General features: G+C 33.4%; 1 protein-coding gene across 1 annotated transcript in view; it reads left to right on the top strand.

Annotated features, from left to right (window-relative positions):
- LOC101894171 (trithorax group protein osa) overlaps positions 1-17,602 on the top strand; it is a 59,459-nt gene that overhangs the window by 15,403 nt on the left and 26,454 nt on the right. The window lies entirely within an intron of this gene.

Genomic DNA, 17,602 nt, shown 5'->3' with positions numbered 1-17,602 from the left:
TAAAATTTTCAGAAAATTACAAATGTTTTCTAAAATAAACAAGTTCGCCATCACCGATCTTGTTATACTCTCTGTATAAGTTAGATACTTTGCCAATCAACTTCCCGGGCTCGGTCAATCAGGGACGCTGATTGATACCAGGGTTGCCTAATTCAAGATTACCAGGACCTTTAAAACTCCTTTAGCGCTCCTATGTAAGGTTGATGTGAAAACGTGGACAGATTTTGAGAAAAAAATTTTCATCTTATAACAACCTGAGAAATTCGAATATCAGAAGGTATCGAAATATGGGAAATACTAGACCTAACTCTAAACTATTAAAAATATATACAATTTCTAAAAATTCTTTTGAATATTGCATACGTTTTGTAATTGTAGTGTAGATCCATGTAGATCCACGTTTTGGTATAGCCCCCCTATAACGGTACCTCCCAATAATCGCTATGATTGATGATTTTAGCGACATTATTCACCGGAATTGTTTCAAATTTGGTATTTGAAGTTCGTAATGCATACTACAGCCTAAGGCAGAAAAGTGTCTGTGCAGGTCCACGACTTCATATAGCCCCCATATAACGGTACCTCTCGATATTCGGTATTTTGATTATGCAGGTCCACGTCGTCGTATAGACTCTAATATAACGGCTATATTCGGAATTTTTAAGATTTTAACAGCATTTTCAACGGATGTTATTTATTTATAATTTTTTTTTTTTTTTTTTTTTGAAAAAATGCCATTTTCGTTCCAAATAGTGGAGGGCATTCGAAGTTCAGCCCCGCCGAACTTACAGCTTTTTTACATTCTAAAGTAAAAGGATTTTCCCTCAAAAAAGTTTTTAACTTAAAAAAATCCCAACAAAATATGACATCACATTTTAAAAGTCTCTTATAAAACGCCTATTTTGAAATAGTCAAACCTTCCCTGTTATGTCACTTCCAAACTTGCTACTTCAACTCGCTACTCCAACTCACAGATTCCACATTCCATTTCGCAAAAAAAAAAAAAATATCTTCATGGCCTTGACAATTGATAGACTTTTTCTTCAAATTCATTAAATTTCTTCTTTCTGTCTTAACACTTTCTTTCTTCTCATTAAATTATATACAAAACTCGCCTATTCATTTGCATGTAAATTTCCAATTTGGTCCCACCAAAAGCCAATTGACATCATACTGTGAATTTTTAAAATCAATATTGAATGCACAAATAAAAACTACGATTTTTTTTCTGTTTGAAGAGTTATTTCAATGTTGAGCAAAAGCATTGTAGATCTTCGATTTAATGGCTGAGACATACAAAACCAACATTGCCCGGAGTTGATGTCTTCGCGTCGAGTAATTTATGCATATAGGCTGGTATTTTTTGTCGACATCAAACTCCCCCCTTCAGGCAATGAGAGATTCCATGATTGTAGTTGGTAAAAAAAATAACAAAAACAAACAATTAATAAAAAAAAACACAAACACAAACAGACAATACCACCATCATTGGAGTTAAACAACCAAAAGTCAGTTCAGCACTTGTTGCTGCGCCTTCATGCTGGTCGCGGTTGTATCATTCATATTGGCTTATCCATTTGACTTACATACAACTCGGTTAAATTTGGATAACTTTCTTTTAGGGCGCGTGTTTTTTTATTGTGCCTGTTGACAATGCCGTAGCAAAAAATATATATTTATTTGTTAATTATTGAAAATATTCATTGAGTATATTTTTTGTGTTTAGATGTGTGTTCATGATTGTTGCCAAAAAAATATCTCCCAGCACAATAATCCCCATTGTGGAAATAAAGAAAAATTTCACTTTCTTCCAAATATATGATATGATGCTGATTTTGTTTATGGGATATAAATGGTTTTCGTTAATGAGGTCTTTTATATATAAATAGAATGCCTATTTAATATTGTATTTGTGATTTCATTATTAATCCATATTGTGCCTTGATATTCATACATTTGTACATTGACACAAAATTGATATATTGTGCCATTTTTTATGACAAATCTATGTAAATATTTTTGCATTCATATATCCACTGAAATATTTATACGGATTAAGAGTATTGTTCTCAACATTCTTAAGCCGTTTTCATAAAAAAATGAAAGGTAAAGGAATACTTTTTTGTTGGGGCATATTCAATGGGTGTGGCACACATAAAAATCGCGAATTTAAATATTTTTCGTTTTGTACACACTTAAATGATGCCATATACCGAAAATGTGATAAAAAGCTTTGCCATGTGTTCCATTTGGACAATGTATACAAAGTGCCAACATTACACTGTGCAACAAATTCAAATTTGATTTTTCTTATTCTATAAATGAATACATACTGAAAAAATTTAAATTGGATTTTTTAAGAACAGATTCAATTCCGAATTCATAGTCCTGAACAGTTACGCTTTATATGCAAGTAAAAATATTAGTTAAATAAAACAAATAAAAAATAAGTTAAGTTCGGCCCGGTCGATGTTTTAATACTCTCCACCATTTGGAAGAAACTTGAAAATTTTCAAAGAAAAAAAAAAAAAAAAAACCGAAAACTACCACTTAATTGAAACCGCTATATGGGTACCATACGAAGACGTAGGCCTGCTTACGATTTTTTTTTGTAATATTCTGTGGTATCCATTGCGAACTACAAATACGAAATTTGAAACAGTTCCACTGAATAATGTCGCTAAAATCATTAAAATATCGAATATCGGGTGTTATACGAAGACAAGGACCTGCATACGAAATTTTTGCCATAGTTTGTAGTACTCATTAAGATATTTTAATACGAAATTTGATACGATTTCGGTAAATAATGTTGCTGAAGTCATCAAAATGCCAACTATCGGGAGGTACCATTATATGGGGGTTATACGAAGACGTGGACTTGCATACAAAATTTTTTACCATAGGTTGTAGTACCCATAACGAAATTCAAATACCAAATTTGTTAAATTTCCGGTGAATAATGTCACAAAAATCATGAAAATTCCGAGTGTCGGGAGGTACGGTCATATGGGTGACCATTGTGCGCTGAAAATTAAGCGAGGAACCTCATTTTGTAAACATTCTTGGTTGTCGCGTGCTGAGTGCGATGGTGCTGAGTCCTGAGCTAAGGCTTTAAGCTAAGGCTTTAATACACCCTCCAGATTAATACGAGCGGAGATCGACCATCGGCTGTTATGGCGGCCCACACCATCACCATGGCGGCCAATCGAGTTCTGGTGGTCAACCGAAGGTGCACATTTTAAGCTGACCTCTTTGGCAAGTAAACACGATCATTTTGTTTGTTTACAAACTGCTGGACAACAAATGTTTTCTCATCGGAGAAACCCGAATTCGGCAGTTCACCACTTTCGGCAAAGCGAAGTAGCTCTTTAGCTCTTTTGAGTCTATTTTCTTTCTGTTGCGATGTAAGTTCTTGCGCTTTTTGGAATTTAAAGCGCTTTACCCTGTCACTGGAATAATTTTAATAGCTGTCGGACGAGTGGCTTAGAACTGACAGCAGTCTGAAGTTGGTTGCGGTTTTTTCATCTCACCCTCTATATCTGAACCGATTTTCTCCTAATTTGATGTATTTGCTTCTAGACTGAATCCGGTCTGATGTTCCAAAATTCAGGACTTTCTGACAAATTTTGGCCATTTGGTACACAATTAACCCGAAATCGGTTGAAGATATATATGAGACCTATATCCAAATCTTAACCGATCTTAATAAAATTGTATACACTTATTTCTGAGCTGAATCTAATATCTGGTACTAAAGATTATTGTTTTGAAGTGCATATTACGAGCGTGAGGGCCTTTAATACCTTATATACCTCATATAGCTACATCTGAACCGATTTTAGTAAATTTGAAGTTTTTAGGATGAATTTAGTCGGAATTGCCAAAATTCAGGACATTCGGCTGATATTAGCCATTTGGTGCACAATAAACCTGATGTCGGATGAAGACATTTTTATATGGTTGCTATATTCTAATCTGATCCGATCTCTATAAAATTTGAAGAGGTATTTTTGAGCTGTTTAAGTTATCTGGTACCAAATAATATTCTTGTTGAGTGCATATTACGCATGTGAGGGACTTAAAATCCCAAATCGGATGAAACACACATATGGGAGCTATAGCTATATCTGCACCGATTTGCTCCAAATGTGATATATTTGCTTTTAGGCTGAATTCGATTGGATGTGGCAAAGTTCAGGTCATTTGGACTGATATTGACCATTTGGTGCACAATTAACTCGAAATTGGTTGAAGTTATATATAGGATCTATATCTAAATTTGTACCAATTTTAATAGGGTTCGTCCGAGGCCAAAAAACTATTGTTTGCAAAATTTCATCTCAATCGGATAATAAATGTGACCTGCATTTTGTTCACAAAAATACATGGACAGACGGACGGACGGAAGAACGAACAGGCGGACTGACATGTATAAATCGACTCAGAGATTGATTCTATGAAGATCCTCAAAGTAACTATGGGTCTATCTCGCTTCCTTCTCCATGTTACAACCAAATGCTCAAAGGCACAATACCCTTACCACTATGTGATGTGGGGTATAAAAATCGAATTCCTAATAACTGTATAACAAGCAATGACAATGCATAGAATATAGAATATATTTCTACATATATCCCCATATTCTCCTTAAAAACAAATAGTCACCGACCTGTGTAACCTTCCAATTCCCTTAAAACGAAATTCTGAATGAAATTCTAAGTATAATGTCTCGTCAATATCCACATCCGTCTGACTTACAAATACTCCACGTTGACCTTAACAAAACATTTGTTTTCCTGCAATATTTTACCCATGAGAAAAATAAACAATTTGTATTAACTTTTCACATGTAGCTTACCAAAAAGCTTAAAATAATATTTTTCAAAATTGAATTGAATTGAATTGAATTTAGAATCATAAATAAATAAAAATTATATTTGAGATCTACTCAGACAGCTTAAGTTGTTTAATGCCTATTTCTATTACAAAGCCATGCAACAACAAAAAATAATAAACTTCTGTTTTGGAGAACAAAAAATGATATAATGATTGAAAAACACTGCTGCAGCACACATTGACAAGAAAGTAATCAAAAAGTCAATTTAAGTTAATTTCACCTGTGTGAAATATTAAAGGAATTATAAAAACGACAACAATAACAATAACAGCAGCATCAGCCATAGGGATAATATCGATGGAGACCAAAACAATAAGAAATGTCCACTAAAGCGAAAAAATTTTCATTTAAAAGATCAACTACATGATGATGATGAAAAAAAAATAAGTTTGGAATTTTGTTTGTTGTATATTAAATTACATTTAACCTAAATACAAGGTAAAAAACCCGTAAAAATTTACTACCTACCTTTTTTTCTTTCTTTCTCTTTCTCTATCTCTCTCTCACTTTCTGCTTTATATACATATTTTTATCTGAAAAATGTGTAAATATTGAAAGTAAAAGTTGTGTCTGCCCAGCACAAGGTGCTGTCGTAAACATTACAACGCAAGAGTTACCATTGTTGTTGTTCTTCTTCTTGTTGCTACTCCGAAGAGATAGTGCGAACATTGCTTAACACATCCATAATGAAGAGTACCGCATGCAATGTCTGTACCACCACCACCACACGACTGAACTGGCCACAAAACCAGTCACAAGACTTATGTGTGAGACGAGTTTTGTGATAGGTAGATAGTAGCTGCCAGAATGTGCATGCAAACCAGCCAGCAGAAAACCTGAGAAGCCTTATGAAGTCGCATAAAAGACTGGACCGGAGCAATCCTTGGGTGCATTTCTTTGAAATGTGACAGTGGGATAGAAAAGATGTTTTACATACGAAGACCACTATTGGTGCGCAGTCGTATGATAAAACTGAGTTTTTGGAAATTCGTACCAAAAGGGTATGAAAAGTACTAAAATGTAATAAAAATTGAATACTTGGTATTGGACAAACGATGTGAGCTAGAATTATGAAATTTGGAATGTGAGCTACTCATGGAGTGCTGTTTTACATACGGAGGCCTCTATTGGGGGCAGTCGTATGATAAAACTGAGTTTTTGGAAATTTGTTCCAAAAGGGTACGAAAAGTACTAAAAATTGAACACTTGGTATTGAACAAACGATATGAGCTAGAATTATGAAATTTGGAATGTGAGCTACTGATGGAGTGCAGGAGAGATGTATGCAATGTTTCTTTGAAAATTCGATGTTAAAGGTTACGAATAGTTCTAAAATGACACTAAAGTTTTAAAATAGTGCCATTTGGTAATTTGTGAACGGATAGAGATAACAATTTAAAATTTCGTATGGAAATTAAGGTTGGAAAATAAGTTTAATATATGAAGGTATTTTTTGGAAATGTGTACTAAGGTTACGAACTGTACTAAATGCTACGAAATATGGAGCAGTTTAGTTTCGAGTGAACGGATTAACCTGGAATTTTGAAATTTTGTATTTGGTAGGTGGTAGGTTTTGAAAATGTGTACTACAAATGCACGAAAAGTACTTAATAGTACTATATTTGGTTTAGTACTATTTATTTCCAAGTTCAAGGAAAGTTTTTTTTTTAATGAGAGTCACTGATGAAGTACTGAAGAGATGCATAAAAGAAATTTTTTTTTGAAATGTTGTTTTGGGGTCCTTTTTAGTGGTTGGTTTGTGATAAAGAGGGGATTTTGGAACTACGTACTACAAGTGGTAAATAGTACAATATCTTGTACTGTACTATCTATTTATGTTTCTAAAATCAAGGAGAGGTGTTTTTTGAAAACGAGATTACTGATGGAGCACAAGATAGATAGACCAAAGGGTTTTTGGAAATTCGAACATTAAGGTTATGAAAAGTTCTAAAATAGTACTAAACTTCTAAAATAGTCCCATTATGTATTATGTGAAAGGAATGAAACTGAATTTTTGAAAATTTTTATGGTGCCCCTCTTGGTAGTTTTGTACTAAATATGTGATTTTGGAACTTTGTACTACAAGTGCAGGAATATACTAAATAGTTCTATGTTTGGTACCATTTGGTATTGGGTGGACAGATAGTGCTTGAAATCTGAAATTTAGTATTAGGATCGCTTTTCATGTGAAGATGGGGAATATGGAGGTAATTTCGGATATGTGTGCTTTAATTGTACGAAAAGTACTGAATGGTGCAATATTTAATGTTGTGTGAAGGAATAGAGATAACATTCTGAAATTTGATATTTAGATAACTGTTTATTTTAAGAATGAGTTTTTGAGACTTGGAGGTTATTTGGAAATCCTTCACATTTTTGTACGAAAAGTACTAAATCGTACCAAAATTGTTATTTGATGAAGAGATAGAGCTGTAATCCCGAATTGTAGTATTGAGGTCTCAGTTGGTATCTGGAGTTAAGATATGGGATTGGTTTTAGGAATGCATACTATAATCGTAGGGAAAGTACTAAATAGTACTATATTTGGTACAATTTGGTATAATGTGAACAGTTATTGCTTGGAAACTGAAATTTGGTATTATGTTCGCTGTTCATGAGTGGTTTGGTCATGTGGAGGTGGTATCGGAAGAGTGTACTATAATAATAATTTGATATTTAGATAGAAGGCGGTATCTGTGTTTGAGATTTGGCAGTGGTTTGGAAATGTGTACTATAACTGTACGAAAAGTACTAAATGGTACTAAATTTGGTATTGGGTGAAGGAATAGGGCTAAAATCTTGAAATTTGATATTGGTGTCATCGCTGGTGGCTGTAGTTAAGATATGTAGTTGGTTTCGGAAATGTACCCTTTAATTGTTCGAAAAGTACTAAATAGTACTATAATTGATACAATTTGGTATTGGTTGAACAGATAGTGCTTGAAACTTGAATTTTGGTATTAGGGTTGCTGTTTATGTGCAGCCTGGACATATGGAGGTGGTTTCGAAATTTTAGTTTGGTTTTGGGATATGTGAACTATAACTGTACGAAAAGTACTGATTGGTACCATATTTGGTATTGTGCAAAATGATAAAGATAAAATTCTGGAATTTGATATAGATGTCACACCTGGCGTGTCTGGATAATATATGGAGGTGGTTTTGAAATTGTGTACCATAATTGTACGAAAAGTACTAAATAGTACTAAATTTCGCATTGAAAGGAGGAGTAGGGCTGAAATCATGATATTTGATATATATGCCATTGTTGGTGTCTGCGGTTAAGATATGGAGATGGCTTTGGAAATGTGTACCGTAATTGTACGAAAAGTACCAAGATATACTAAATTAAGTGCTTTGTGAAGAGTTGGAATCCCGAAATTTGATATTGAGGAATCTTTCTGTTTCTACAGCTTAGATAAGGCTACGTTTTGGATAGAAAAAAGGATGTGGGTCCATAGTGCTACACTTTTACTAATATCCTCCTCGGTTAACTTCAAAATGAACGATTTTGATGACTTTTTGGTATAGAAGGTAAACATTTTCCTGACATTCTTTTCGAAAAAGGAAGAATTTGAATAATATATAAAACCTTGAAGCTCTGAAAATTAAGTACGATGTATGAAGTTTTGAAAACATTTCTTCACTGAACTGAACTGTTGGAAAGAATCTAAATTTTTAAGTTGATATTTTCGCTGACGAAGTAGCGAGAACTTGCTAGAAATAGAAATTTATTGAACTGCAGCAAAATTTGTTTTTTTTTTTATTTATTTCAACAAAACTATGGAACCATATAGGCCGAATAAACCATTAAAATGTAGCGTATTTCATACTCACATTGGACATTTTTGGAACCACCTTGCGTCTTGATTTATAAAATGCATATAAAAGCAAGAAATATTTTGGCTTCTTCCAAAAAAAATTCAATAAATTAGTAGTTTCCATGTGTATTCGGAACGTGCCACCAAGAGCAGGGTCTTACAGCGTGGACAGATTTTTGCAATATTCCAGGTGTGCTTATGGCGAATTTTAACAGTGTGGGGCTTTTTTATTATGTCCCCAACCAATGGATTTCCCTGTAAAAATTCGAAATCGATTCCACATTTTGTTCTTAACTGAATTTTGAAATTTACAATTTTGCTACGACTTCCACTGTCTCCTTTATACATTTTTGGCTTTGCCCAAAAATAAGTAACATTGAGGTATCATCATTATCATCATCACCGTGTTGACCCCTTACTTTCTTTCTTTCTGCTCTTGTGGAGCGACCGTTGGTGCATTCAGAAAGACAGGTTATCGAGTGTAGTTTTTGTTTGCTGGCATTTTTTTTTTTTGTTTCTTTTTGGCACAACATAGCTTTACATCGTCAGTTTATTACGGCATTTTTCCCCGTTAATATAAAAAAGCAAGAAATTCCAAATATTTTCCATCCCAAAAAACGTGAAAGAGGATGTGCTGACAATGAAGTTGACAAGGAAGAGATGGAGGGAGGGAGGGAGGGCAGCGGTCTTAAGACATTTTACAATGAAAAGGAAGCGGCGACTTAAACGTAAATTGCTTTTGGCATCTTTTGGGTCGGTATTACAAGCCAATGGTCGACCAACAACAAATAATAACAACGCCAAGCAAGAGCAGGGAGCACGGTGCAGGTTCACCAAGCCAGTTGTGGTTTAAAGGTGTCCCCACACAGAGACCGTTTGCTGCTGCTACCGCTGTTATCTGCAATTTTTGCCTTTTTACCTCAATCATCTTCTTTGTTTTCAACTAAGACTACCCAGCAGTGGCTTCTTCCGCTTGCGGAGTTTTTAATGGAATTTCAATTTATTAACAACCACAGCAGCAACAACAACAACACGGCGAACGTTAAATTTTACACGTTTCGGGTTCACCAGAAATCGAAAGCCAAATAACAAACAAAACAAGACAGCAAACAAACAGAAGAAGGCGACGAAGAAAAAAAAAACGACATTTGGGTTTCTGTCACATTATATAATCGCGGGAATTCAACTGGTCTTTTGTGTCGGTTTATTAACTTACCAGAAATGCTACCAAAAACGTTTATGTGCCGGACCAAAATAGCAGACATCTTTTGTTGGTGGTGGTGGTGGTGGTGGTAACGTCGTCGCCACCACCAACCATCATCATCATCATCACGGTTATGGCCAACAATTGCAAACATTGTCATCTTCTCTTGGGGGGCATTGCTATATGGCCGCCATGCAGCCAGTCAATCGCTGTTGTAAAGGAAATGAAAGTAAAGTGGTTTAGTTAGATATTCTTTTGATGTGAAAATTAAAGAAAAAAAATTGATGTGGGTTTTTGAAAATCGAAAGGTTTCTTAATATGTGGTTACATGTGACATCAAAGGTGGTCTGTAGTTATGAGGTAATGATTGGAAATGAAATTGTGTTTTTTTGTTCAAAATGAAATGAGCATAAATTGCCGGCGTGTGTTTCAGATCAATTGTAGAATTATATAGAAATTTGTCGAAATTTTAAGCTTCAGTTAAGGGACATATGTAATATTTAAAAAAAGAGTTTGTAGAAATTACTTCGCATGGTTTATGGTAAATCGTTAATATGCCTTCTACAAATAATTCCTGAAATACATATTGTAATATATTTAGGTTGGTTATAAGTACGGCATCGACGATATCAAAGCAAAGTTACCAACAAGTGTATGTTTTCGTATTTTCACATCTATATCTGAAAGGCATAGGCAGGACGAAATCATTTTATAAGGTCAACATTGAATTGACCTTACTTTTAAATAATTTTCTTTTGAAATTCGAAAATCAATAAGCTACCTTGAGAGAAGGTACGAAAGAAGAAGCCTTAAATGGCAAACTGTGGTCAATTCCGTTGGAAAACATTTTCAAGACCTTTTAAAGCCAAAAAATCGGCGGAAACATTATAAATGAGTTTACCATGCCATTAAGCAGTTCCCAATCTTGCATATAGATTTGACGTTCTCGATGAAACTTCCTAGTATAAAAATTACAGGGTGAGATGAAAAAATTGCAACCAATTTCAGACTGCTGTCATTTCTAAGCCACTCGTCCAACAGCTGTTCTAATTATTCCAGTGACAGCTCATTATATTGTTTACAAGCGTACATAAGCATTTTGGTGAGAATTTTCCAGGAAAAAAGTTATTCGTGATGGAATTCCAGCGTGATAGTGTGATTTCTTTATATTTGGCTGGAAAACCACTAGTGACTATCGTTAGAGCACTCCAGCATTTAAATGTGAATAATTTTTTTGTTTCTCGTACCATCATTTTTTACCATGATACTGGTAGCGTAGTCCGACGTCAAGGAAGTGGACGGAGAAATCGGCAACATCAGCAGAAATGGTTCGAAAAGTAAAGAAGCGACTTGATGAAAACTCGCGTAGCAGTGGCCGAAAAATGGCTCGTGAGCTAAACATATCGCAATATTCCATTCGGCAAATATTGAAAAATGAGCTCGGGATAAAGCCATTTAAATTCCAAAAAGTGCAAGAACTTACACCGCGACGGAAAGAAAATATATTCAATAGAGCTAAAGAGTTGCTTCGCTTGACCGAAAATGGTGAACTGCCGAATTGGTTTTCTCCGCTCCGAAGAGAAAACATTCGTTGTCCAGCAGTTTGTAAACAAACAAAATGATCGTGTTTACTTGCCAAAGAGGTCAGCTGAAAATGTGCACCTTCGGTTGGCCACCAGACCTCAAGCGCCGGCCATGGTGGTGGTGTGGGCCGCCTTATCAGCCGATGGTCACTCTCCGCTTGTATTAATTGACCGTGGCATGAGAATAAATTCCGAATATTATTGCAAAAATATTCTGGAGGGTGTATTAAAGCCTTGGGCACTCAAACATTTTGACCGCAGACCTTGGACATTCTCACAGGACTAAGCACCATAGCACTCAGCACGCACCACCCAAGAATGGTTACAAAATGAGGTTCCTCGCTTCATTTCCAGCGCACAATCGCCACCAAAATCTCCGGATACCAAGCCGTTGGACTATTGTGTCTGGATTATTTTGGGAGGCAAAGGCCCAAAATACCGCAGAGCATCATTCGGGCAGCGTGTGACGGCTTCATTGGCCGTTTGAAGGCCATAATTAGTGCCAAAGGTGACCAATTCGAACAAATCTAAACTTATTCTAAATTTTTTATGCTATTTCCGACATTTTTGCTTTCACTCAATAAAATAAAAAAATAAATAAATAAAAAATATGATGTTTGACTTTGTTGCAGTTTTTTTATCTTATTCTGTATACTTTCCAACCTTGATTCTCATACCAAATTTTATTTTTAGCTCTATCCCTTTACATAATACTTCATGGTACTATTTTCGAAGTTTAGTACCATTTTAGAACTTTTCGTAACCTTAAACTTCGAATTTCCAAAAAGCCTTTGGTACATCTATTCTGCACTTCGTCAGTGATTCCCATTCTAAATTTCTGAATTCTAGTTCCGTTTGTCCCATATAATGTATTAAAGTTTTAGGACATTTTAGTATGGATCGCATGGATTTGTTTAAAAAGTAATGGCTTTTTGGAATGAAGTTTCAAGCATTGTTTATGGCTCATTAACATTGGTATTTCAAGTTATTTACGATATTTTAAAGTCAGAAAGAAGTTGGCAGAAACCCTATCTAAGGAATGTTTGATCCCGAGATACTTAAATCACAAAAATTCTCACAACAAACCTTTCCCGATATTCAATTAACAACCTCTAATTGATGCGGGGGTTTCTATATCGAAGTATGGTATAAATTAGAGAGATTTTAAATTCTCCAAATCTTCTCTGGTAGTTATATAAAATATAGCATTGTCATTTATCTATTATTAAATTATTTTCGTTATTTCTAATCCCCCAAGAGAATTTAACAACTTAACTGAAATTGTACACCTCTCCATTTTAATTTTCTGAATAATATAATCCGACTCTAAAATTATGAATTTTGCTTTTTGTCTCAATCGTTTTAAAAATATATACAAACAACACAATATTATTTTATGATTTTGAATCTTTGCAAAATATTTCATTACTCTTCACATTGAAAAAATTAAAAAAGCTCTTCTTAAGGGCCCTTCAAATATGTTTTGAAATTTAATTAAGACATGTAATATTTAAGAAATTTATTAAATTATTCAAGGAGTTTGTAAACATACCTTTTTTCGCCAATTGGTTATGCATTTTAATGAACCCTTCAATTTTCTCACATCAGATGCGAACAGAAAAAAGGGTTGCTTCAAAAAATGCACAACTTCTTAAATCCCCCCGTATCGATATTCAATGAATATTGAACAGTTAGTTAATTAAACTCAATATTGTTTATCTTCTGTACTTTAGAACAATTTTATTAACCATACACTTCTTTGTTGTTCTTATTGTTTCTTTACAGGTATGTAAACAATTTGTGTGGAAGTTTTGAATTAATTTTGTTGTCCCCCATAACAGTGGTATGTATTACCACCGCCCAATATTGTATTGTTTACTTTGTATAATGTTCTTCATGGGGAAATCTTGAAAAAGGTATTTTTTTTTTTTTTTTTTTTGGTTTTTGCCTTAAAGCAGTTCTTTCAAGTTTTCGACTGTTTGTTGTAATGCCATTGTAATAATGAAATTTAAATAATTGATTTTTTATTATGTGGTAATGTGACCAACAAGAAGAAATACTGACTGGAAGTAACTTTGAGCTTGCCCTAAGGGTTTGGTGGTCACACAATTTATTGGTCCGAAATGTGATTGTTAACAAAGGAAGGAGTCGTGTATTGGGACATTTTAAATATATAACCAACACGAAATTACAAAAAGGGAGCAATCCGACAAAATAGTATTATATGCCACTTTGGTTATTTAGCAAAATTATTTTCATATTTGGACTTTGTATAGGTGAAATGCACACTCTGTCATAACATATAAATATCACTCATTTTCTCAAAAAATGTCACATCTCAAAAAATGAAGTTTGCATAAAAAATGAATTGTAAGTTATCGATTTAAATTTGACTTTCGGAACAAACCAGATTTTCTACAAATTTGGTGCATCCAAATATGAAAAAGAAATTCATTTTGTCTGTAATCCTGTTACCGACTCACACATAAAAAATTCTACCTAATTAAATGAAGTGCCACAATGGGATACATAGGATAAAACTCTTTTGTTATCCCTCACCAAACGTCAAAAATACCAGAATTGTATTATGCCGACGAAATATTAGATTTTTGTTTCAAACTTTTAAGATTTTTAGGAAATTTCATTGTTAAAAATAGTAAACTATAAAAAAAAAATACTTCGAAACTAAGAAAGGTTTAAAAAACATTTTTTTTAATATTATTATTATTAATTTTTATTAATATTATTCAAAGACTATATACCCATTGATATAAAAATTTGGTTTTAGGATATACCTTCTTTATAATAGTCGTGGATTTTAAAATATATTTCTAGGACTTCCCAAATATTTTCAATTGAAAGAATAACATGGCAGGAAGAAAGTCTAATAGGGGTTATATATCTTTAAGGAATTTCAATGTTTGGAAATATTTTCCAGCTTGTAATTAAAGATTTTACTAAGGATATTGCTTCAAGCTGCTTAAAATCTACAACTATGAAATTTTAAGCTTACATTTTCAAGGACCTTCCAGACTATAACTATATTTTTTAAGAAAATATTTTCAAGGAATTTTATGGTCACCGTGGCTTTTCCCCGTACATTTTTCAGGCCCTGGATATTTACGATATTTATTGAAGTCTATAATCATGATTTTAAACAATTGTTCGTCCAAGAATGAATTTAATTTTTAGGGATACTTATATATGATTTAATCGTGGAATTTTTGCCAAGGATTTCGTAAAGTTTTAAAGAAAATTTATTTTATGGACAATAATTTTTAAGGCTTTTTGCTAATTTTTCAAGGCAGTATTTGTGACCTTTGTTAAGGATGTCATACACGAATTTTCCAGGCTGCACCTACCGTTTTTGTAAATACAATTATTCCTATTTTCAAAGACTAACCGTCCGTCTACACATAAAACGTGAATACTTGAAAATATTTTCCATCTGGTCTCCCTACACAAAATCCCTGCACTTTTATAGAAACTTCTAAGGACCTCTTTTATAAGGACATCATGTACAAAAGACCTGATTAAAAAATTATTTTGTTGACCTCCACACAAAAGCCATTTTAGAAAAAGTGTTTTTAAGACTCTCTGAACTCAAATCTTAATTTTTTAAGAATTATAATAATAATTTTTAAATAATAGTTAATTAATACCATTCACAAATTCACATTCTGAATCGATTTATGCATATCCATACGTCTGTCAATGTTTTTTTTTTTTTTTTTTTTTTTTTAACAAATTAAATATCACATTTATTGTCCGATTGAGATAAAATTTTGGTTCAATTACCAACCCTATTGAAATATGTGAGAATTGGTCCAAATTTAGATATAGCTCTCATATATATCTTCGTGCGAATTATATTTTGTTGTGCGGCATGTTTAACATGCGTCCAAATAGCATATATATATCGGCACATCCGACAGAATTCAGCTTAGAAAAAAAAATTCTACTGGTGAGCTCCAAAACAATCTTCATCCGATTTCACGGATGCAATTTATTTATTTGATACGGGTAGCTCTACTACTCGTAAATTTACATAGTCGTGTAGGGTATTATATATTCGGCCATTTTTAGGGAGGTTATGCCAAAAAACAAGAATTTTCTGCAAAAAATGTTTTTTAACGATTCTTCAAGATATATTTTTTGAATGACCTCCTTACCGAAAACATCAGCTTCAATCGATCAACCAGATTCATTCTTCCTGGCAAAAAATATTTTTTAAGATTTTCTTATTTATAGAAATTCAAAATTTTGAACTTTTGTGGGTAGGGACCCTATAGGAATAGCTCGTTATTATTATCGCATTGAACTTTAAAGTGCATATATGGGACACTCAGTTCGTTCCCTATAAAGTACATGATTTTATGACAATTCTAAACTTTTTTGGGATGTGTAACAGAGGAATTTGACTGATGTACCCAAGTTTCACAACTTGATGTAATTTTGCGCTGAAATCTTCAAATGCGATAAATTTCAGATGGAGTAGACCAATATTTTGACGATTTTTTTCCACATTTTTCAATGGATTTATCTGAACTTCTACACAAGAAGTTCTTTATAATTAATGTACCCCCTGGAAGAGATTTGTCTATATAGGTCCACGATATCCAATATTCGATATTTTGATGATTGTGACCAAATTTTTCACTGGAATTGTTTGAAAAGCCACATAAGGAGTTCCTTTTGAGTACATTAACCCCTGGAATAGAGTTGTCGATGTATTCCCCATATAGCATACCCCCCAACAACGTTAACCCCCGATATTCGGTATTTTGGTGATTTTAGCGACAGTATTCACCGGAATTGTTTCAAATTTGTTAGGTTAGATTCGTAATGGGTGCTACAAACTATGACGTACAATTGTCTATGCAGTTGAACGTCTTCTTATAGCCCCCATTTTACGATACCTTCCGATATTCGGTATTTTGATGATATTAGTGACACTATTAATCGGAATTGTTCCCATTGCGAATTTAAAGTTCGTAGTGGGTGTTTATAACGATTTTCATTTGAGCCTAATTTCTCTACAGATTTTTTAAATTTCTTTCCAATGGTGGAGGGTATAGGAAATTCGGCCTGATCGAATTTAGCTGGTTTTTCCTTTTTTTCAAAATTCTGGATATGGCCACTCTTCGAATTTGATCTGAAGCGAAGTTTAACCGAATAGAATACTGCCTCCGCTTTATATGAGATTCAATTCAAAATCAAATTAGATACTGCAATTGAAATTTATCGCCAAAATTTTGGCCAAAGAAAAAATGGACAAAATTTTGGACTCCACATTTTATAGCTCCATATTATATATCCCAATGTTCGAGGTAATACATTAATGCTTCTATATTCCTTCTTCAGTTTCTATATATAAAGTGTCATCAAAAGATTTTGGTCTGAGAGTTCGATTCATTTTTAAACTTTTGTTCTATTGAAGAATATATATTTTTTTTAATTTTAGGCCTAATTTTGGTGCCAAAGATAGCTCCCAAATTTTCAATTACAACTGTACAATTGTAAAATTTTCAATTTCCACTTTATCCACAAATAAATTCAAAACCCGTACGTCACTGTGTTCTTCAACATCAAATGTTCTCCAATAAAAAAGATTTTCAAAAATCCTTCCTGACATCCCTTTGCCAATATTCCAATCCATTCCAAAACGGATGACCTTAAGTAATCAATTATCAGAAAATTCCCAAGAAAATCTTTATTCCTATCAAATTGTTTTCCAATTAATTTATTATGGCCCAAAAACAAAAAAGAAAAGGATATTTTCAGAGAGAATATAAAAATATAATGACAAAATAAATTAGGCAACACTCAATTAAATATAAAACTAATTTCCCAACAAGACAACATTTCTTCTAATTTGATTTGATTGCTGCAACAAAAAAGAAACAATTTTCACATTTTTTCTCCCCCCGAAAAAAGAACACACACGCAAGATACGTATCAAAAACATTTAATATGTACATGTATGTGTGGGTATGTGTGTTTGTTTGATCAAATAGACAATGCCTGGCCAGGCAATAAAAAATCCGATTAAATTCAAAACATTTTTCCCAAAAATGCCTAAAGTGACAGCCTA

The sequence above is a fragment of the Musca domestica genome, unplaced genomic scaffold, assembly GCF_030504385.1.
Source record: "Musca domestica strain aabys unplaced genomic scaffold, Musca_domestica.polishedcontigs.V.1.1 2, whole genome shotgun sequence".
NCBI classification, from domain to species: domain Eukaryota; kingdom Metazoa; phylum Arthropoda; class Insecta; order Diptera; family Muscidae; genus Musca; species Musca domestica.
The sequence above is the reverse complement of the archived record's forward strand: the minus strand, read 5'-3'. Positions and strand labels throughout refer to the sequence as shown.